This window comes from Arachis hypogaea, chromosome 1 (genome assembly GCF_003086295.3).
Source record: "Arachis hypogaea cultivar Tifrunner chromosome 1, arahy.Tifrunner.gnm2.J5K5, whole genome shotgun sequence".
NCBI lineage: Eukaryota > Viridiplantae > Streptophyta > Magnoliopsida > Fabales > Fabaceae > Arachis > Arachis hypogaea.
This window is the reverse complement of record NC_092036.1, coordinates 52,800,774-52,823,057: the sequence shown is the minus strand read 5'-3', so window position 1 is coordinate 52,823,057 and position 22,284 is coordinate 52,800,774. Positions and strand designations below refer to the sequence as shown.

Below are 22,284 nucleotides of genomic sequence, written 5' to 3'. Positions count from 1 at the left end.
AAATCCTTTATTCTTCAAGAAATTTAAGATTCCCAGCAATTTAGATTTAGCAATTTAAGTTTCTTGCACTTTAAGTTTCAGTCATTTACTTTTCTTGCAATTTAAGTTTCAGCTATTTTACTTTCTTGTACTTTAAGTTTCTGCAATTTTACTTTCTACAGTTTAAATTCACTGCAATTTCCTTTCTGTTGGTTCAATTTCATCCAATTCACCAATGTTAGCTTGACTAAACTAATCACCCACTAAAGTTGCTTGATCCATCAATCCCTGTGGGATCGACCTCACTCTAAGTGAGTTATTACTACTTGATGCGACCTGGTACACTTGCCGGTGAGTTATGTGTGTGTGAAATCTGATTTCCACCCATCAAGTTTTTAGCGCCGTTGCCGGGGATTGATTAGATCGACAATGATTAAGTGGGTGAGAAGTCTAGATTAAGCATTTTCTTTGTTTTTGTTCTTGAACCCAAGGTGTTTGTGTTTTTGCCTCACTAAGCAAGTCTCATCTGAGACATGAATTTCAATTTTATTTGGTGTTGTGTTTTACAAACTTCAAATGGAGTTCAACTCATCTTGTGATCAAACAAATTTTATGGGATATTACCCACCATCACCAATCTCTAATGGTGGCTGGGAATATCACCAAGAGATCACAATTTCTGAGCACTCCAATCAATGGAGATATGCTTCAGAACCACAAAATGAGCAAGAGAATCATATGGGATACCAACCACCACCACAAAATGATTCATATCATTATCCTCATGGTGGATGGGAGTATCAAAACCAGAAAGCATTTGAGAGCCTATATTCTACTTATCAAGAGCCATCTTCACTTGAATGTGCCTTCAATTCACTTATGCAAAATTGTCCAACCTCACCTCCTAGTTCTTCATTTGAAAATTCTTCAGCACTGGACTTTGTCTCCACACAAAATCCTTGCCAAAACTCACAAACCACAGCAACTTCCTTGAACCAGAGACTCTCACAGCTTGAGTTTATGTTTGAGAGACATAAAGAGAAGACGAAGAAAGCTTGGACAGCACAAGAAACTTTTGTCAAAAACATGGAAGCGGCTTTAGATCAATTGTTGAGTGCAAGGGAGGAAGTAAAAGTGCAAAAAGAACAGGCCCCTGTGTCAAGCAAATTTTCAGTGAAGAATGAGGTGGTAGAGGCATTTGAACATGAAAATGCACTTGAGATGATAAGAGAACATGAACACTCACAACCTCCACAAACCCCCCTAAACCAAAAACTCTCAATACTTGAATCTGTGATTGCAAGATATGAAGAGGAGATGAAGAGATCTTGGGAATATCAACAAACCTCCTCCATGAAAGAGCTATTAAGTCAATTGTTGAGTGCAAAGGAGGAAGTGGAAGAGCAAGAAAGTGAGAAAGTCAATCAAGAGAAGTCACACTCAATTGAAACAGAAAAGTGCATAGAGGAAAGGCTCATTGAACCATCAATTCAAAAGGCTCTGGATGAAGATAAAACTCCAATAATCACACAGCAGCCAAGTCTTGAATCTGAAGAAGTGAAGGCAACTAACAAGAGCACCAATCCTGTTCCTAATCTAGCAAGCAAGCTCAATCAAGCCATTTACAAAAGGAAGCCTACTGAGGAAAGGCCAAGACAAGGGACAATGGCTGAGTCTTCTCCCCCCTTGAGGTCATTCTTTTTAACAAACTAGAAGAAGAGGAAGAAAGTGAACAACATGTCAACCGTAGGTAACATTTCTCTTCTCTACTTTGTTTTCTTTCTTTGCTTTGTTTAAATTCAATAAATTGGCATATGGTTACATTCTAAGTTTGGTGTTGCCCTGCAACAATTTGTTTTCAATCTTTTTGGATGATTGCATCAAAAATGAAAGTGTCACACTAAGATTCTAAGTTTGGTGTGCCACTTAATTCTCTATGCAATTCATTAAGCAACACCACTTGTCTGCATAATCACAATGCCCTTTGCAGTGTTATCTTTCTTTTAGTTAGACAATTTTAGTTTTCTCTTTGTTTTAGTCATTTCCTTGTTTTTAATGCTTTCTTCTATTAACTGTTTTTGTTAATACATCACCAACGGACCCTTATTCATGACAGATTCTTAGCTTGGTGATTGTATTTAACATACAGCAGTTTCATTTGCTTAGTTTTAATTCAAATAAATTGACATATGATTGCATTCTAAGTTTGGTGTTGCTATGCAACAAAATTTGGTTCCAATCCTTACAAGATACTTACATTAATTCCAAGTGAAAGTGTCACACTAAGTTTGGTGTGCCACTCATTCTTTATGCAATGTATCATGCACACCCTCTTAAGTTTGCAATCACAATGTCTCTGTTTCCTGTGCCTTGATGATTATTTTGCTTGCTTAAACACATGTACCACTAACATTTCATTGTGTGAGACACTCATGATCCATCTGAGCCCCATAGGTATTGTTCTAATTGCTGTTTGAGGATGAGCAAGCATTCTGAGTTTGGCAAGGGAAGAGGAAAATTGGGATGAAAATGACAATAATAGAGAAGATGAATTACAAGGTTGTAAAGTTCCTTTTGCTCTCATTTGTTTCCAGCACTTTAAATTGCATGATTGTCTTTATCTTCTCTGTATGCATGTGTGGTATGAATAAGCATAGCTTGAATTTTGATTTGTAACATCTTACTGTGACATTATGACTACCAACTTGAGTTTTGTGAATTCAAAAGCAATAAAGCATCATGATCATAAACAAACAAGGAATTAAAGAAGAATTTAGCATGTGCATACAAGTATTGGAAGGCTAGTATGATTAATTGTTGCTCAAGTGCATTGGATTTTATTTAATTGAAGTTTTCATCTAGGACATTTTGTGAAATCTTTTGAAAATCATGAAAACCTTGAAGAAGCAATTGCAATTAAAGCAAGAAAAGCAAAAGGGAAATAATGAGAAAGCTGAAGGCTCTAAGTACCAATGACAATTCATTTGTTAAGTACTTGTGGTGTTTATGTATCAAGCAAAAAGCTTGAAAACAAAACACTTAGAAGTCAAGGTTAGGCTCAAAGTGCACAAAGCATTCCCTCAAAGCTCAAGGCTTTGAGTATCAATGATTAGAGAGTCAAGAAAAGAAACAAATGAGCTTAATGAAGTCCTCTAATTAAATGCTTGTGGTTCTTATGTATCAAGTGGTAATACTTGAAAACAAAGCATTTAGAGTCGTAGCTTTGTTATCAACTCATAGGGCAAAACACCCAAAAGGAGAAGCTAATAAGAAAATCAAAAGCTTGTTTCAAGGAAGAAATATAAGGAAAAGATTAATGAAGCTAGATAGAAGCATCAATCATTTACATTTCTTTTGTGATTGTAGCATGCATAGAAAACTAGCCTACCATGAATATTAACTTGCTATTCTTCTTACCTTGGATTATCAATCTTAATTGCATGATTCTTTTCTTGCTTGGGGACAAGCAAGGTTTAAGTTTGGTGTTGTGATGACATGTCATCATGTCATGTTTTTCTATGCTTTTGCATACAAGAAATTGATAATTAGTGCTTAAATATTGCATTCTTTTGTGCTTAAATGATATATTTCTTTGATCTTTTAATTTGATAAACTTTGTAGGAAATAAGAAGAAAAAGAATAAAAAAAGCACAAAATAAGCTAAAAAGGAGAAAAAAAAGAGTTTTGGGGCACACTTTGAAGTTAGAGCACACTTTGATGCCTTAGGCCATGCTTTTAAAAGCGTGGCCCATGACCAAGTAGCGCTCAAACAAGGCACCAGCGCTCAATTTGAAGAGAGCGCTAAGTTAAAATAGTTAACTTTTTCGGGTTTTTTTTAGCCTTGTGACAGCATGACCATGCCTCCTTCAAAGGGTCATAACTTGAGCTACAGATATCCAATTGATGTGCTTCCAGTTGCGTTGCAAAGCTGACGTTCAGAGCTTTCCAACGATATATAGCAATCCATATTTGGCATGAAATTGAAGCACAAGGGAAAGGCATCTTTAAGGCCCAAAAATCAACCACACATGCGCTAGCCAAGGTTCGAAGAGGGGGTCACCAAAGGAAGCAAGGCTGGCTCTAATAGACAGCAGTAGTAGGAGTAGTGTAGAGAGCTCTCTTTTAATTTTGCTTTTGTATTTGAGAATTGGAATTTGGATCTGAGTTCTTCTTTCTACATTTTCATTTTGCAACTTCTGCTATCTGTTCTTGGAATTTGAATTGAGATTGAAGAGCTTCATTGATTCTAAGTTTGAGAATCATTTTTTTTACCTCTCTTCTCAATTGTTTTAAGAATTGAATTTGAGTTTAGTTTTTTGTTTTCATTTTCTTTCTTCAGCAACTTCTACTTTCTATTTTGAGTTTTGGATTGAGATTGAAGAAATTCTGTTTCAATTCTTGATCTGAAATTCATCGTTGTTCTTCTGCTGCATAATTCTAAGGATTGAGGAATTGGATCTAATTTTCATGTGCTATTTTCATTTACATTTCTTCTGCAATATATTCTCTGTTTGATCAAGGGAGAAATTGAGATCTAGATTTGTTTTCTAATCTCATTGCTCCTCTTAGATCTTAAATTTTTCTTTTAGATTTCATAACTGAGCTGAGTTTTCTTTCTGTTCTGCTTCTTCAAGTAATTTTCCATTTCTGTTTAAGTCTTCTGCAAATCTACTTCATCTTCTACTTCTCTGCACTTTACGATTCCAGTTTTATTTTGAATCCCAATCCCCAAATCCTTTATTCTTCAAGCAATTTAAGATTCCCAGCAATTTAGATTTAGCAATTTAAGTTTCTTGCACTTTAAGTTTCAGTCATTTACTTTTCTTGCAATTTAAGTTTTAGCTATTTTACTTTCCTGCACTTTAAGTTTCTGCAATTTTACTTTCTACAGTTTAAATTCACTGCAATTTCCTTTCTGTTGGTTCAATTTCATCCAATTCGCCAATGTTAGCTTGACTAAACTAATCACCCACTAAAGTTGCTTGATCCATCAATCCCTGTGGGATCGACCTCACTCTAAGTGAGTTATTACTACTTGATGCGACACGGTATACTTTCCGATGAGTTATGTGTGTGTGAAATCTAATTTTTACCCATCAACTACTCCAGGGACGCGTACGCATGCTGTACGTGTACGCGTCGATGCCCACGCTGACACCTTTAATGAAATCACTCCTGGCGATTTTAGGAGGGCTTCTGGCCCAGTTCTAAAGCAAATCTTTGGCGGAAAAAGGCTAAAAAGACCAAGGATTGAAAGGGGAAGGCATCCATGAATCAACACACTTCTCATTATTCACAATTTAGGTTTTAGATGTAATTTCTAGAGAGATGGCTCTCTCCTCTCTCTAAATTTTAGGATTTCTCTTTGTTTTTGGTTTATTTCTTCTCAATTCCAAGTTCAATATTCCTTTAATTTAGTTCTCTTATACTCTTATTTATTCTAGTACTTTGGTTTCTCTATTCCTCTTGTTGATTATCTATTTTTCCAATTTAGTTTATGAATTCTTATGTTAGATTTGATTTTCTATTTAATGCAACTTGAGGTATTTCATATTTATTGCTTCTTTTATTATTTGTTATCATTGATTTTATAATTGTTGGTTTTAGGTTTTATATTCTATTATTACTTTTCTATGCTTTTATTTTGTGCCTACCAAGTGTTTGACAAAATACTTGGAAGGATGTTAGAGTAAGATTTTAGTGTTCTTGGCTTGGGATGCTAACTTAAGAACTCTTGAGTTACTAATGTCCAAGTAATTGATGATTGGGAGCCATTAAATCTAGTTCTCACTAATTGAATTGATGGAGAGCTAGGACTTATGGATTTGGATTGATATAGCTCATTTAACTTTCCTTTACTACTAGTTAGAGGATGACTGAATGGGATTGATCCTTGCCAATTCTCATATTGTGGTTAGTGATAAGGATAGAGATCCTTGACCACCAAACCTTGCCAAGACCTTGTTATCATTTGAATTTCCTTGAAATTTACTTTTCTTGTTTCCTATCTCAAAACCCCAAAAATACAACTCATAACCAATAACAAGAACACTTTCCTGCAATTTCTTGAGAGACAACCCGAGGTTTGAATACTTCGGTTATTATTTTTAAGGGGTTTGTTACTTGTGACAACCAATGTTTTGTATGAAAAGATTTTAGTTGGTTTAGAAATTATACTTGCAACGAGAGTTTATTGTGAAATTCTAGACTACACAAAAACCCGTTCATCAAAATAAAAAATGAGGTTAGTCTATAGTATTTATTTTTAAAGATTTTGTAGAATAAAGAATGAGGCTTGGTTAATAATCTCCACCCCTGTTTTGTCAACATCGCTAGATTGAAAGCTTTTAGGTCTTTGAATCCCAAACCACCTTCCTGTTTATCTCTGCTTACCGTATCCCAGCTAATGCAGTGCATCTTCCTTTCATTATGTTTCTGTCCCCACCAAAGGTTCATCATCAGCCTATGTAGGTCATCAATTAATGTCTCAGGCAGCTTAAAACAACTTAGCGAGTATATAGGAATAGTAGTGCCAATTGCTTTGATTAGGATTTATGTTTCGCTGACAGACAGCAGATTTCTTTTCCAGTAATTCAGTTTTTTAGTGACATTGTCCTTCACGTAAGCAAAAATTTCCTTCTTTGATCTGTAAACCATGGACAGCAAGCCCAAATATTTATCTTGAGTACCCACATTAGGAACTCCAAGTAGAATTGCCAACTCGATTCTTACCTCCCGTTGTGTATTCTTGCTAAAAAATACCGTTGATTTATTCAAATTGACTTCTTGTCCACTTAGGCTACTGTACAGCTCTAGAATGGCTTGTAAATGAATGCAACTCTGCTAGTTTGCCTTGCAAAATAGGATAGAATCATCTGCGAATAATAAGTGGTTGATGGATGGGCATTTCCTGTTCAACCGCAGTCCCTAAAATAGGTTATTCTGTTCTCTTTTGTGGAGTAGATAGGAAAGTCCCTCTGCGTAAATTAAAATAGGTATGGGGAGAGGGGATCTCCTTGCCGGAGCCCTCTAGTTGGCTTGAAAAAGCCAAATGATGAGCCATCCACAATAACAGAATAAGAAATAGTTGGCACTGGTGCACGAAATTGTGATCATCAATGGCGCCATCAATATGGTACGCTCAATTGCAATATCAACTCTTTATCACAACTTCGCACAACTAACCAGCAAGTGCACTGGGTCGTCCAAGTAATAAACCTTACGCGAGTAAGGGTCGATCCCACGGAGATTGTTGGTATGAAGCAAGCTATGGTCATCTTGTAAATCTCAGTCAGGCAGATTCAAATGGTTCTGAATGATTTATGAATAAAGCATAAAATAAAGATAGAGATACTTATGTAATTCATTGGTGAGAATTTCAGATAAGTGTATGGAGATGCTTTGTCCCTTCCGTCTCTCTGCTTTCCTACTGTCTTCATCCAATCCTTCTTACTCCTTTCCATGGCAAGATGTATGTTGGGCATCACCGTTGTCAGTGGCTACAATCCCGTCCTCTCAGTGAAAATGTTCAACGCACTCTATCACAGCACGGCTAATCATCTGTCGGTTCTCAATCAGGTTGGAATAGAATCCAGTGATTCGTTTGCGTCTGTCACTAACGCCTAGCCTTCAGGAGTTTGAAGCTCGTCACAGTCATTCAATCCTTGAATCCTACTCAGAATACCACAGACAAGGTTTAGACCTTCCGGATTCTCTTGAATGCCGCCATCAATTCTAGCTTATACCACAAAGATTCTGATTAAGGAATCCAAGAGATAAACATTCAAGCCTTGTTTGCTTGTAGAACGGAAGTGGTTGTCAGGCACGCGTTCATAAGTGAGAATGATGATAAGCGTCACATAATCATCACATTCATCAAGTTCTTGGGTGAAAATGAATATCTTGGAACAAGAATAAGCTAAATTGAATAGAAGAACAATAGTAATTGCATTAATACTCGAGGTACAGCAGAGCTCCACACCTTAATCTATGGTGTGTAGAAACTCCACCGTTGAAAATACATAAGAACAAGGTCTAGGCATGGCCGAGATACCAGCTCCCATAATCTAACAACTAGACGTCCAAAGATGATCTAAAGATTGTAGAGAACTAGTAGCTTAGGGTTTACAAAGATGAGTAAATGACATAAAAATCCACTTCCGGGCCCACTTGGTGTGTGCTTGGGCTGAGCATTGAAGCTTTCATGTGTAGAGACTTTTCTTGGAGTTAAACGCCAGCTTTTGTGCCAGTTTGGGTGTTTAACTCCCATTCTTGTGCCAGTTCCGGCGTTTTACGCCAAAATTCTTGAGCTGACTTGGAAAGCCTGTTTGGGCCATCAAATCTCGGGCAAAGTATGGACTATTATACATTTCTGGAAAGCCCAGGATGTCTACCTTCCAACGCAATTAAGAGCGCGCCAATTGGGTTTCTGTAGCTCCAGAAAATCCACTTTGAGTGAAGGGAGATCAGAATCCAACAACATCTGCAGTCCTTTTCAGCCTCTGAATCAGATTTTTGCTCAGGTCCCTCAATTTCTGCCAGAAAATACCTGAAATCACAGAAAAACACACAAACTCATAGTAAAGTCTAGAAAAGTGAATTTTAACTAAAAACTAATAAAAATATCATAAAACTAACTAAAACATACTAAAAATATACTAAAAACAATGCCAAAAAGCGTATAAATTATCCGCTCATCACAACACCAAACTTAAATTGTTGCTTGTCCCCAAGCAACTGAAAGTCAAATAAGATAAAAAGAAGAAAATATGCAATGAATTCCAAAAACATCTATGAAGATCAATATTAATTAGATGAGCGGGGCTTGTAGCTTTTTGCCTCTGAACAGTTTTGGCATCTCACTCTATCCTTTGAAATTCAGAATGATTGGCTTCTATAGGAACTCAAAATCCAGATAGTGTTATTGATTGTCCTAGTTAAGTATGATGATTCTTGAACACAGCTACTTTATGAGTCTTGGCCGTGGCCCAAAGCACTCTGTCTTTCAGTATTACCACCGGATACATACATGCCACAGACACATAACTGGGTGAACCTTTTTAGATTGTGACTCAGCTTTGCTAGAGTCCCCAATTAGATGTGTCCAGGGTTCTTAAGCACACTCTTTTTGCCTTGGATCATGACTTTAACCGCTCAGTATCAAGTTTTCACTTGACATCTTCACGCCACAAGTACATGGTTAGGGACAGCTTGGTTTAGCCGCTTAGGCCAGGATGTTATTCCTGTAGGCCCTCCTATCCACTGATGCTCAAAGCCTTGGATCCTTTTTATTACCCTTGCCTTTTGGTTTAAAGGGTTTATTGACTTTTTCTACTTGCTCTTTTTTTTTGAATTCACTGCTTTTTCTTGCTTCAAGAATCATTTTTATGATTTTTCAGATCCTCAGTAACATGTCTCCTTTTTCATCATTCTTTCAAGAGCCAACAATTTTAACATTCATGAACAACAAATTCAAAAGACATATGCACTGTTCAAGCATACATTCAGAAATCAAAAGTATTGCCACCACATCAAAATAATTAATCTGTTATAAAATTTGAAATTCATGCAATTCTTCTCTTTTTCAATTAAGAACATTTTTCATTTAAGAAAGGTGATGGATTCATAGGACATTCATAACTTTAAGGCATAGACACTAAGACACTAATGATCATGTAATAAGACACAAACATAGATAAACATAAGCATAAAAATTCGAAAAACAGAAAAACAAAGAACAAGGAGATTAAAGAACGGGTCCACCTTAGTGATGGCGGCTTGTTCTTCCTCTTGAATATCTTATGGAGTGCTTGAGCTCCTCAATGTCTCTCCTTGCCTTTGTTGCTCCTCTCTCATGATTTTTTTATCTTCTCTAATTTCATGGAGGAGAATGGAATGTTCTTGGTGCTTCACCCTTAGTTGTCCCATGTTGGAACTCAATTCTCCTAGGGAGGTGTTGATTTGATCCCAATAGTTTTGTGGAGGAAAGTGCATCCCTTGAGGCATCTCAGGGATTTCATGATGAGTGGGATCTCTTGTTTGCTCCATCCTTTTCTTAGTGATGGGCTTGTCCTCATCAATGAGGATGTCTCCCTCTATGTTAATTCCAACTGAATAACAGAGGTGACAAATGAGATGAGGGAAGGCTAACCTTGCTAAGGTAGAGGACTTGTCTGCCACCTTATAAAGTTTCTTAGGATATAACCTCATGAACTTCTACTTCCTCTCCAATCATGATGCTATGAATCATGATAGCCCGGTCTATAGTAACTTCAGACCGGTTGCTAGTGGGAATGATTGATCGTTGGATAAACTCCAACCATCCCCTAGCCACGGGCTTGAGGTCATGTCTTCTCAATTGAACCAGCTTCCCTCTTGAATCTCTCTTCCATTGAGCGCCCTCTTCACAAATGTCTATGAGGACTTGGTCCAACCTTTGATAAAAGTTGACCCTTCTAGTGTAAGGGTGTTCATCTCCTTGCATCATGGGCAAGTTGAATGCCAACCTTACATTTTCCAGACTAAAATCTAAGCATTTCCCCCGAACCATTGTAAGCCAATTCTTTGGGTCCGGGTTCACACTTTGATCATGGTTCTTGGTGATCCATGCATTGGCATAGAACTCTTGAACCATTAAGATTCCGACTTGTTGAATGGGGTTGGTAAGAACTTCCCAAACTCTCCTTTGGATTTCATGTCGGATCTCCGGATATTCACTCTTTTTGAGTTTGAAAGGGACTTCGGGGATCATCTTCTTCATGGCCACAACTTCATAGAAGTGGTCTTGATGCACCATTGAGATGAATCTCTCCATCTCCCATGACTCAGAGGTGGAAGCTTTTACCTTCCCTTTCCTCTTTCTAGAGGTTTCTCCAGCCTTAGATGCCATAAATGGTTATGGAAAAACAAAAAGCAATGCTTTTACCACACCAAACTTAGAAGGTTTGCTCGTCCTCGAGCAAAAGAAGAAAGAAGAGAGTAGAAGAAGAAGAAATAGAGGAGATGGAGGTGGCTTTGTGGTTCGGCCAAGTGGGAGAAGTAGTGTTTAGGTTGTGTGAAAATGAAGGAGTGAAGATGGGTTTATATAGGAGTGGAGAGGGGGTGTATGGTTCGGCCATAATGGGTGGGTTTGGGAGGAAAAGTGGTTTGAATTTGAATGGTAAGGTAGGTGGGGTTTTATGAAGGATGGATGTGAGTGGTGAAGAGAATAGTGGGATTTGATAGGTGAGGGGTTTTGGGGGAAGAGGTGTTGAGGTGATTGGTGAATGGGTGAAGAAGAGAGAGAGTGGTGGGGTAGGTGGGGATCCTGTGGGGTCCACAGATCCTGAGGTGTCAAGGAAAATTCATCCCTGCACCAAGTGGCGAGCAAAAATGCTCCTTCTGCCAATTCTGGCGTTAAACGCTGAGCTGGTGCCCATTTCTGGCGTTTAACGCCAGCTTCTTGCCCCTTCCTGGCGTTTAACGCCAGTCTGGTGCCCCTTTCTAGCGTTAAACGCCCAGAATGGTGCCAGACTGGGCATTAAACGCCCATTTGCTGTCTTCACTGGCGTTTAAACGCCAGTAAGTTTTCCTCCAGGGTGTGCTGTTTTTCTTTCTATTTTTCATTATGTTTTTGCTTTTTTCAATTGATTTTGTGACTTCCCATGATCATCAACATATAGAAAACATAAAATAACAAAAGGAAAATAGATAAATATAACATTGGGTTGCCTCCCAACAAGCGCTTCTTTAATGTTATTAGCTTGACAGTGGGCCCTCATGGAGCCTCACAGATACTTAGAGCAATGTTGGAACCTCCCAACACCAAACTTAGAGTTTGAATGTGGGGGTTCAACACCAAACTTAGAATTTGGTTGTGGCCTCCCAACACCAAACTTAGAGTTTGATTGTGGGGGCTCTGTTTGACTCTGTTTTGAGAGAAGCTCTTCATGCTTCCTCTCCATGGTTACAGAGGGATATCCTTGAGCTTTAAACATAAAGGATTTTTCATTCACTTGAATGATCAATTCTCCTCTGTCAACATCAATCACAGCCTTTGCTGTGGCTAGGAAGGGTTTGCCAAGGATGATGGATTCATCCATGCACTTCCCAGTCTCTAGGACTATGAAATCAGCAGGGATGTAATGGTCTTCAATTTTTACCAGAACATCCTCTACAAGTCCATAAGCCTGTTTTCTTGAATTGTCTACCATCTCTAGTGAGATTCTTGCAGCTTGTACCTAAAAAATTCCTAGCTTCTCCATTACAGAGAGAGGCATAAGGTTTATGCTTGACCCTAGGTCACACAGAGCCTTCTTAAAGATCATGGTGCCTATTGTACAAGGTATTGAGAAGTTCCAAGGGTCCTGTCTCTTTTGAGGTAATCTCTGCCTAGTCAAGTCATTCAGTTCTTTGGTGAGCAAAAGGGGGTTCATCCTCCCAAGTCTCATTACCAAATAACTTGTTAGTTAGCTTCATGATTGCTCCAAGGTACTTAGCAACTTGCTCTTCAGTGACATCTTCATCCTCTTCAGAGGAAGAATACTCATCAGAGCTCATGAATGGCAGAAGTAAATCCAATGGAATCTCTATGGTCTCAGTGTGAGCCTCAGATTCCCATGGTTCCTTGTTAGGGAACTCATTGGAGGCCAGTGGACGTCCATTGAGGTCTTCCTCAGTGGCGATGACTGCCTCTTCCTCCTCTCCAAATTCGGCCATGTTGATGGCCTTACACTCTCTTTTTGGATTCTCTTATGTATTGCTTGGAAGAGTGCTAGGAGGGAGTTCAGTAATTTTCTTGCTCAGCTGACCCACTTGTGCCTTCAAGTTTCTAATGGAGGACCTTGTTTCAGCATGAAACTTTGAGTGGTTTTGATTAGATCAGAGACCATGGTTGCTAAGTCAGAGTGGCTCTGCTTAGAATTCTCTGTCTGTTGCTGAGAAGATGATGGAAAAGGCTTGCCATTGCTAAACTTGTTTCTTCCACCATTATTATTGTTGAAACCTTGTTGAGGTCTCTGTTGATCCTTCCATGAGAGATTTGGATGATTTCTCCATGAAGGATTATAGGTGTTTCCATAGGGTTCTCCCATGTAATTCACCTCTTCCATTGAAGGATTCTCAGGATCATAAGCTTCTTCTTCAGATGAAGCATCCTTAGTACTGCCTGGTGCAGCTTGCATTCCAGACAGACTTTGAGAAATCATATTGACTTGCTAAGTCAATATTTTGTTCTGAGCCAATATGGCATTCAGAGTATCAATCTCAAGAACTCCTTTCTTCTGATTCGTCCCATTGTTCACAGGATTCCTTTCAGAAGTGTACATGAATTGGTTATTTGCAACCATTTCAATGAGTTCTTGAGCTTCTGCATGCGTCTTCTTCAGATGAAGAGATCCTCCAGCAGAGCTATCCAATGATATTTTGGACAGTTCAGACAGACCATCATAGAAGATACCTATGATGCTCCATTCAGAAAGCATGTCAGAAGGACACTTTCTGATCAATTGTTTGTATCTTTCCCAAGCTTCATAGAGGAATTCACCTTCCTTCTGTCTGAAGGTTTGGATTTCCACTCTAAGCTTACTCAATTTTTGAGGTGGAAAGAACTTTGCCAAGAAGGCATTGACTAGCTTTTCCCAAGAGTTCAGGCTTTCTTTAGGTTTTGAGTCCAACCATATCCTAGCTCTGTCTCTTACAGCAAAAGGGAATAGCATAAGTCTGTAGACCTCAGGGTCAACCCCATTGGTCTTGACAGTGTCACAGATTTGCAAGAATTCAGCTAAAAACTGATGAGGATCTTCCAGTGAAAGTCCATGAAACTTGCAATTCTGTTGCATTAGAGAAACTAATTGAGGCTTAAGCTCAAAGTTGTTTGCTCCAATGGCAGGGATAGAGATGCTTCTCCCATAGAAGTTGGGAGTAGGTGCAGTAAAGTCACCCAGCACCTTCCTTGTATTTTTGGCATTGTTGTTGTTTTCGGCTGCCATGTCTTCTTCTTGTTTGAAGATTTCTGTTAGGTCCTCTACAGAGAGTAGTGCTTTAGCTTCTCTTAGCTTTCGCTTCAAGGTCCTTTCAGGTTCAGGGTCAGCCTCAACAAGAATGCTTTTGCCTTTGCTCCTGCTCATATGAAAGAGAAGAGAACAAGAAAATATGGAATCCTCTATGTCACAGTATAGAGATTCCTTGAGGTGTCAGAGGAAAAGAAGAATAGAAGGAGAAGATAGAAGAATTCGAACTTATCAAGAGGGATAGAGTTTGAATTGTGCATTGAGGAGGAGTGTTAGTCCGTAAATAGAAGGATGTGAAAAGAGGGGAAGAATTTTCGAAAATAAAGTAAAAGATTTTGAAACAATTAAAAGGAATTTTGAAAATTTGATTGATGATTTTCGAAAACTAAGATTGGGAAAGAAATTAAGTGATTTTTGAAAAAGATTTTGAAATTAGAAATTAAAAAGATATGATTGAAAACTATTTTGAAAAAGATGTGATTAAAAAGATATGATTGAAAAGTTATGGTTTTAAAAAGATATGATTGAAAAGATATGATCGAAAAACAATTTAAAAAGATTTGATTTTTAAAATTAATGACTTGGCTAACAAGAAAAGATATGATTCAAACGTTAAACCTTTCTCAACAGATAAGGCAACATACTTGAAATGTTGAATCAAATCTTTAATTGTTAGCAAGTATTTTTGAAAAATGGAAAGAAATTGATTTTGAAAATATATGATTGAAAAGATATGATTTGAAAAAGATTTGATTTTGAAAAATTATGGAAACTTGAAAAAAATTTGAATTAAAAACAGAATCTTCACTCTTGTGCCATCCTGGCGTTAAACGCCCAAAATGCTACCCTTTTGGGCGTTAAACGCCCAGCCAAGTATCCTGGCTGGCGTTTAAACGCCAGTTTTCCTTTCTTACTGGGCGTTTTGAACGCCCAGCTTTTTCTGTGTAATTCCTCTGCTGTATGTTCTGAATTTTCAATTCTCTGTATTATTGACTTGAAAAGACACAAAAAATTTTTTTTTGAATTTTTAATGATGAGGAATAATCAAAATGCCACTAAGATCAAATAAGCAATGCATGCAAGACACCAAACTTAGAAGTTTGTATACTACTGGCACTAACAAGTTGAGAATGCATATGAGAAACAACGAAACACTCAAGACAAGAGAATTTAAAGATCAGAGCAAGGAAATCATCAAGAACAACTTGAAGATCAATGAAGACACATGAATGAATTCAAAAAATGCAAGAAGAATAGAAACATGCAATTGACACCAAACTTAAAATGAGACACTAGACTCAAACTAGAAATATTTTTGGTTTTTATGATTTTGTAAATTTTTTTAGATTTTTCGAAATTTATGTGGAAAAGAAAATAAGGATATCAAAATTCTTAATTAGAATTCCAGGAATCATGCAATGCTAGTCTAAAGCTTTAGTCTAAAGAAATTAGACATGGCTAGCCAAGCTTCAGCAGGACATTACATTCAAGAGCTAAATTGATGAGAATCAATCAGCTTTGGTGATGATAAGAACATCACCTTGAAACTCTAGAATTCATTCTTAAAAATTCTGAAAAATAACTAATCTAAGCAACAAGATGAACCGTCAGTTGTCCAAACTCAAACAATCCCCGGCAACAGTGCCAAAAACTTAGTGCACGAAATTGTGATCATCAATGGCGCCATCAACATGGTACGCTCAATTGCAATCTCAACTCTTTATCACAACTTCACACAACTAACCAGCAAGTGCACTGGGTCGTCCAAGTAATAAACCTTACGCGAGTAAGGGTCAATCCCACGAAGATTGTTGGTATGAAGCAAGCTATGGTCATCTTGTAAATCTCAGTCAGGCAGATTCAAATGGTTATGAATGATTTATGAATAAAGCATAAAATAAAGATAGAGATACTTATGTAATTCATTGGTGAGAATTTCAGATAAGCGTATGGAGATGCTTTGTCCCTTCCGTCTCTCGGCTTTCCTACTGTCTTCATCCAATCCTTCTTACTCCTTTCCATGGCAAGCTGTATGTTGGGCATCACCGTTGTCAGTGGCTACAATCCCGTCCTCTCAGTGAAAATGTTCAACGCGCTCTGTCACAGCACGGCTAATCATCTGTCGGTTCTCAATCAGGTTGGAATAGAATCCAGTGATTCTTTTGCATCTGTCACTAACGCCCAGCCTTCAGGAGTTTGAAGCTTGTCACAGTCATTGAATCCTTGAATCCTACTCAGAATACCACAGACAAGGTTTAGACCTTCCGGATTCTCTTGAATGCCGCCATCAATTCTAGCTTATACCACGAAGATTCTGATTAAGGAATCCAAGAGATAAACATTCAAGCCTTGTTTGCTTGTAGAACGGAAGTGGTTGTCAGGCACGCGTTCATAAGTGAGAATGATGATGAGCGTCACATAATCATCACATTCATCAAGTTCTTGGGTGCAAATGAATATCTTAGAACAAGAATAAGCTGAATTGAATAGAAGAACAATAGTAATTGCATTAATACTCGAAATACAACAGAGCTCCACACCTTAATCTATGGTGTGTAGAAACTCCACCGTTGAAAATACATAAGAACAAGGTCTAGACATGGCCGAGAGGCCAGCCCCCATAATCTAATAACTAGACATCCAAAGATGATCTAAAGATCTAAAGTGATCCAAAGATGTCAAATACAATAGCAAAAGGTCCTATTTGTAGAGAACTAGTAGCTTAGGGTTTACAAAGATGAGTAAATGACATAAAAATCCACTTCCGGGCCCACTTGGTGTGTGCTTGGGCTGAGCATTGAAGCTTTCATGTGTAGAGACTTTTCTTGGAGTTAAACGCCAGCTTTTGTGCCAGTTTGGGCGTTTAACTCCCATTCTTGTGCCAGTTTCGGCGTTTTACGCCAAAATTCTTGAGCTGACTTGGAACGCCTGTTTGGGCCATCAAATCTCGGGCAAAGTATGGACTATTAAATATTGATGGAAAGCCCAGGATGTTTACTTTCCAACGCAATTAAGAGCGCGCCAATTGGGCTTCTGTAGCTCTAGAAAATCTACTTCGAGTGCAGGGAGGTCAGAATCCAACAGCATCTGCAGTCCTTTTCAGCCTCTGAATCAGATTTTTGCTCAGGTCCCTCAATTTCAGCCAGAAAATACCTGAAATCACAGAAAAACACACAAACTCATAGTAAAGTCCAGAAAAGTGAATTTTAACTAAAAACTAATAAAAATATAATAAAAAATAACTAAAACATACTAAAAACATACTAAAAAAAATTCCAAAAAGCGTATAAATTATCCGCTCATCAGGCACGCACTCCTTAATCCACTCTATCCATCTGTTACAGAAACCCAATTTTTCCATAACAAACCATACAAAACTCCACCCAACACGACATAGGCCTTACTCATATCGAGTTTTAGAGTTAAGTCACCATCACCATAGGTTTTATTTTTCAGGAAATGAATACATTCATGCGCCACCAGAATATTATCACTAATCAGTCTACCCCGAATGAAAGCACTTTGATTATCACTAATAATTCTGCTCATAAGTGGTTGCATTCTATGAACAAGAATTTTAGAAATAATCTTGTAGAAAACTGTGCTTAGACTTATACGTCTGATTTGAGATATCATCGTAGCATTAGGCACTTTTGGTATCAAACAAATTTGGGTATGATTAAAACTTTTTAGAATTCTGTTATCTCCAAAAAAGCGTTTAACAGCGCGGCAGACATCTCCTTTAATGATACTCCAATAGTGCTGATAAATTTTAACAGTGAATCCGTCATCTCCTGGAGCTGCTGCAGCATTAATTGAGAACACAACTTTCTTAATCCCCTCCTCACTGACTGCCTTGTTAGTCTGCTGTTAGTTTCAGCTGAGATCTTTCAACTTATTCCGCCTAAAGCTTCTGTTGGATCACTAGGAGAACTATTTGGAAACAGACCCTCAAAGTATCTCTATGCTCTCTCTCCAATAGTCTCAGGGGTAGTACACCACTGTCCGTCCTCGTCTTCTAGCTTCCAGATTTTATTCCTTCGAGTCCTTTCTTGATGTTTGGAATGAAAGAACCTAGTATTTTGGTCACCCCATTGCAGCCAATTCACTCTTGATTTCTTCTTCTAGAACCTTTCTTCCATAGTATAAGCCTCTGCCAATTAATCCTCCAGCTACAGTATTACCTCCTTCTCGTACTCGTTTGGCCGTTTTTTCATTCTTGCTAGTCTGCCTTATATTTGTTCCATAGCTCTCCTGCTATTCCCTGGCCCTGAGGCTTGCCATTTCACCAGTTCATGCCTACAACATTTGAGTTTCTGAAACAATTGGAACATTGCCGACTAGTCACCCTCAATTACCAATTTTCCTTTACAATTTTATTCATTGCCTCTAACCCGCACCATCTCTCCTGGAAGCGAAACCTTCTCTTGCCCCGTTGATCCTCCGAATTAGTATGGACTAAAAGCGGTCTATGATCTGAACCGTTGTCATCAAGGTGGGTAACATTAGCGATAGGATACTCTTCTCGCAGGTTTGAAGAGATTAGGACCCGATCCAGTCGTTCCTTAATTGCTATCTCTTGACAACTTCGGTTCCACTATGTATATTTATCTCCAATATATCATGCATCTATCAATTCTCCCTTGTTGATAAATTCTTGGAACTGCTGCATCGCTTGGGGTGATTTCTCCCTGCCTCCCTTCTTTTCATGGGACATCACAGTAGCATTAAAATCCCCAGCTACCATGCATCTTTCTCCTGCTTGCTGGATTATAGGGAGAAGTACTTCAAACTGGCCATTGCGAATATGATCAACACTATGAAGGTGAACTCCTAGTACCTCCCAGAGGCGTTGCTGGTCTGGGTCCTCCACTTGAACCAAATGTAAAAGTCCCCACTACCTTTCACCAACAGCTTAACTTCTTCTTTCCAAGTGACCACCAAACCTCCAGCTGTACCATTTGCATCAACACATTAGGTTTCTTTAAATCCACATGTACGTAATTGACCATTAACATACGAGGTTTGATGTTTAGTCTCACATAAAAACATCACCCCGGGAGAATGGGATCTTACAATCCCTTTTGTATTGTGAATTGCCAGGGGTTTTTCCAAACCCTGGCAATTCCACATCATCATCTTCATTGCATTTGGGGTTCCATATTTGGGTTGGCACCCCCCCGGTCAACGTTCTTTCCTTCCCTAACATTCTAATCCTCCAGATCTACTTGCAATTCCATTGTATCTGTTTTTCATTTTTCCCCTAATACACTGACTATTGGGTCTCTCAGCCTTCCTCTTCTAGCCAGATGCTTGATCTTCTGTCTCTTGTTACTCTTCTCATCATTCTTATGAGGTGCACTAATTTGAAAGCTATTCTGGTCAATCAAATTACTTGTAGGGAGGGAAATATCAAATGATGGATGCGAGCTGCTTCTGTTTTCTTCCGGGGCTTCTTGGCTCTTACTTTCCTGAACAGTTAGTTTAGCAAAGCCTTTTAATAAGCTAACAGGGGTACGTTTTGCAACTGTATTTTTCCTTGTCAGGTTAGGGCTCTGGGTTTTTTCTGTCTTCCCAATTTTCCATCCTACCTGTTCAGCTTTCAGATTAGGTCTCCATTTTGATTCTGCCTGTGCTTCTATTTTTGGAGATGCAAGGAGTTGATTGCAGTTTCGCACTTCATGCCCAAGAAATCCACAAAAACAGCAATAAACTCCCAGTTTTTCGTACTTCAATTGTATCACACATGTCCTTTTATCTGAGCTAACCACCTTCATGGTTTGTTTGAGCGGTTTAGTAGCATCCACCTCCACTCTCACTTTCATAATTCTGTCTCCCTTAGCCCTCATTGCAAAGAAATCGACATCTAGGACGCTCCTAATTCTCCCTCTATCCTCCTTGCCACCTCTATTGTTTTGCAAAATTTAGGTATATATATCCCACAGCTGGATCCACATAGGTATTCTCGAGTAATCATCTTCTGCAATCTTTAATTCTGGATTTCATCGTCTTAGATGAATCACAAACTATTTTATTAGCCATGGGGAGCCCCTTTCCACCTTAATCAGATCAGTTTCATTGGCAAAGAAAATCCGATAAATATTGTCTCCATGACTTTTGATTCTAAACCCCTCTAGATAATTCCAAATAGCAGTGAATGCACCTTCGATAGTTCTGATCCTAAACCCCCGATCTGGCATAATTCTTCCCACCAGACTCTTGGAACAATCCTCAATACCTGATCTCAAATCTTCTTCCTCTAACACGACCACTTCCTCATTAGAATCATTAGCATGATCTGATTACCGCTCCCCTTGATTCGGTAACTTCTTCCTCTAACACGACCACTTCCTCATTAGAATCATTAGCATGATCTGATTACCGCTCCCCTTGATTTGATAAGATTGAGATTGTATTTTGAACAAACACACCAATTCAATTTTCAATTGACTATATTGGAATTGTCCTTGAAATTGAATTGAAACACACATACTATCTCTCACCAATTATCAAAACCCTGGCGCACACCGCAAGAAGAAACCCTGACGGCACAAGAAACGTGTCCTGATTATTTTATTGTTTTGTAATATTAGATATGTAAGGTCCCACATCGATTGGGGAGGGGAACGAAGTATGCCTTATAAGGGTGTGGATACCTCTCCCTAGCATGACGCATTTTGACGAGTGAGTGTGGGGGCTTCGGCTATCATCCCTATCGTCAAAGGCAAAATCGTGAGGCCTTGTGTGCTAAAGTTGACAATATCATGCTAGCGGGTGGTCTGGACTGTTACATATGGTATCAGAGCCGGAGCCCGGATCGATGTGCCAGCGAAGGCACTGGACTCCCTTAGGGGGTGGATTGTAAGGTCCCACATCGGTTGGGGAGGAGAATGAAGCATGTCTTATAAGGGTGTGGATACCTCTCCCTAGCATGACGCGTTTTAACGAGTGAGTGTGGGAGGCTTCGGCTATCATCCCTATCGTCAAAGGCAAAACCGTGAGGCCTTGTGTGCCAAAGCGGAAAATATCATACTAGCGAGTGGTTTGGGCTGTTACAAGATACAGTAATAGACCCAACTACTTGATCCCCAAGAAATGTTGGATAAGGCATTTTAATAGTTCTTTCATGCTTGGCAACATTATAACAAATTAAAAATACTATATGTTTACATTAAAATCGATGACCAATATATTTGTGTATAAATATATGTATTATTTAATTTAATTTTAATATGTATTTTATACTCCAATATATATTTTATAATAGTGATTAATTTTGGTAGCTAATTTAATATACACTAGCATAATTGTTAATAAGTAGGACTATAAAATCCCATCTAATTTAAATAGGGGTGTCCATGAATCGGATCCGATCCGCATATCCGCGGTGTTTATCCGAATCCGATCCGAAAATTGCGGATATGAATCCGATCCGCAAGGCTTTTGGATCGGATCGGATCGGATCCGCACACTAATCGGACCGGATTGCAAATTTTGTGTTGGTATCCGCATATCCGATCCGCATATCCGCGTATCCGCAAAATTAAAGAAATAAATAAGTAAATATTCTTTTTATGTTTTATTTCAATTAATAATTATCATATATGTTATATTATTTTAATTTATTATTTAAGAAAAATATGTTTAATATTATTTTAAAAGTAAACATATTTAAAAGAATAGAGAAAATGAATTTTATTGATATTTTTTTAATAAAAATAAGTTTTTAAAAATATTTTTTGTGTTTTGCGGATATATCCGATATCCGATCCGATCCAATCTACAAATGTACGGATCGGATCGGATCGGATCCAACCTTAAAAGCTGCGGATATTAGATCCGATCCGATCCGATCCGATAATTTTAATACGGATCGAATCGAATTTTTGGCTATATCCGATCCGATCCGATCCGTGAACACCCCTAAATTTAAAGACTTTGGCTCAAATTTTATTAGTTTTGGTCAAAATTAGCACATCTCCATATAAATTAGATTAGAACTGAAATTTAAATAAGGTTATAAGATCCAATCTAACTTAAAAGACTCGACACAAATTTCATTAGTTTGGGTCAAAATTGACACATCTCCATATAAATTAGATTAGACCTGAAATTTAAAAACTCAACTCAGCCTAATAATCGTCCTAGTTGAGAAAGACTGAAAGAGAGAGCGTGAGAAAGTGAGTAACTAGGGAGAGGTTAAATATTTGAATGAATTTTTATTCATATTCCTTCTTTATACAATAAGACAGTCACCTCCTGCATAGCCTATATTCTACTTGAGTTTTAAGTCTCATATCCGAATTTTTCTCGCCAT

At 38.2% G+C, this 22,284-nt stretch overlaps 1 non-coding gene across 1 annotated transcript; it reads left to right on the top strand.

Annotated features, from left to right (window-relative positions):
* Positions 1-13,433: 13,433 nt before the first annotated feature.
* Positions 13,434-13,541, top strand: LOC112715489 (small nucleolar RNA R71). The gene has a single exon (XR_003159717.1). It is a non-coding gene; the product is annotated as a small nucleolar RNA R71 (small nucleolar RNA).
* Positions 13,542-22,284: the final 8,743 nt, after the last annotated feature.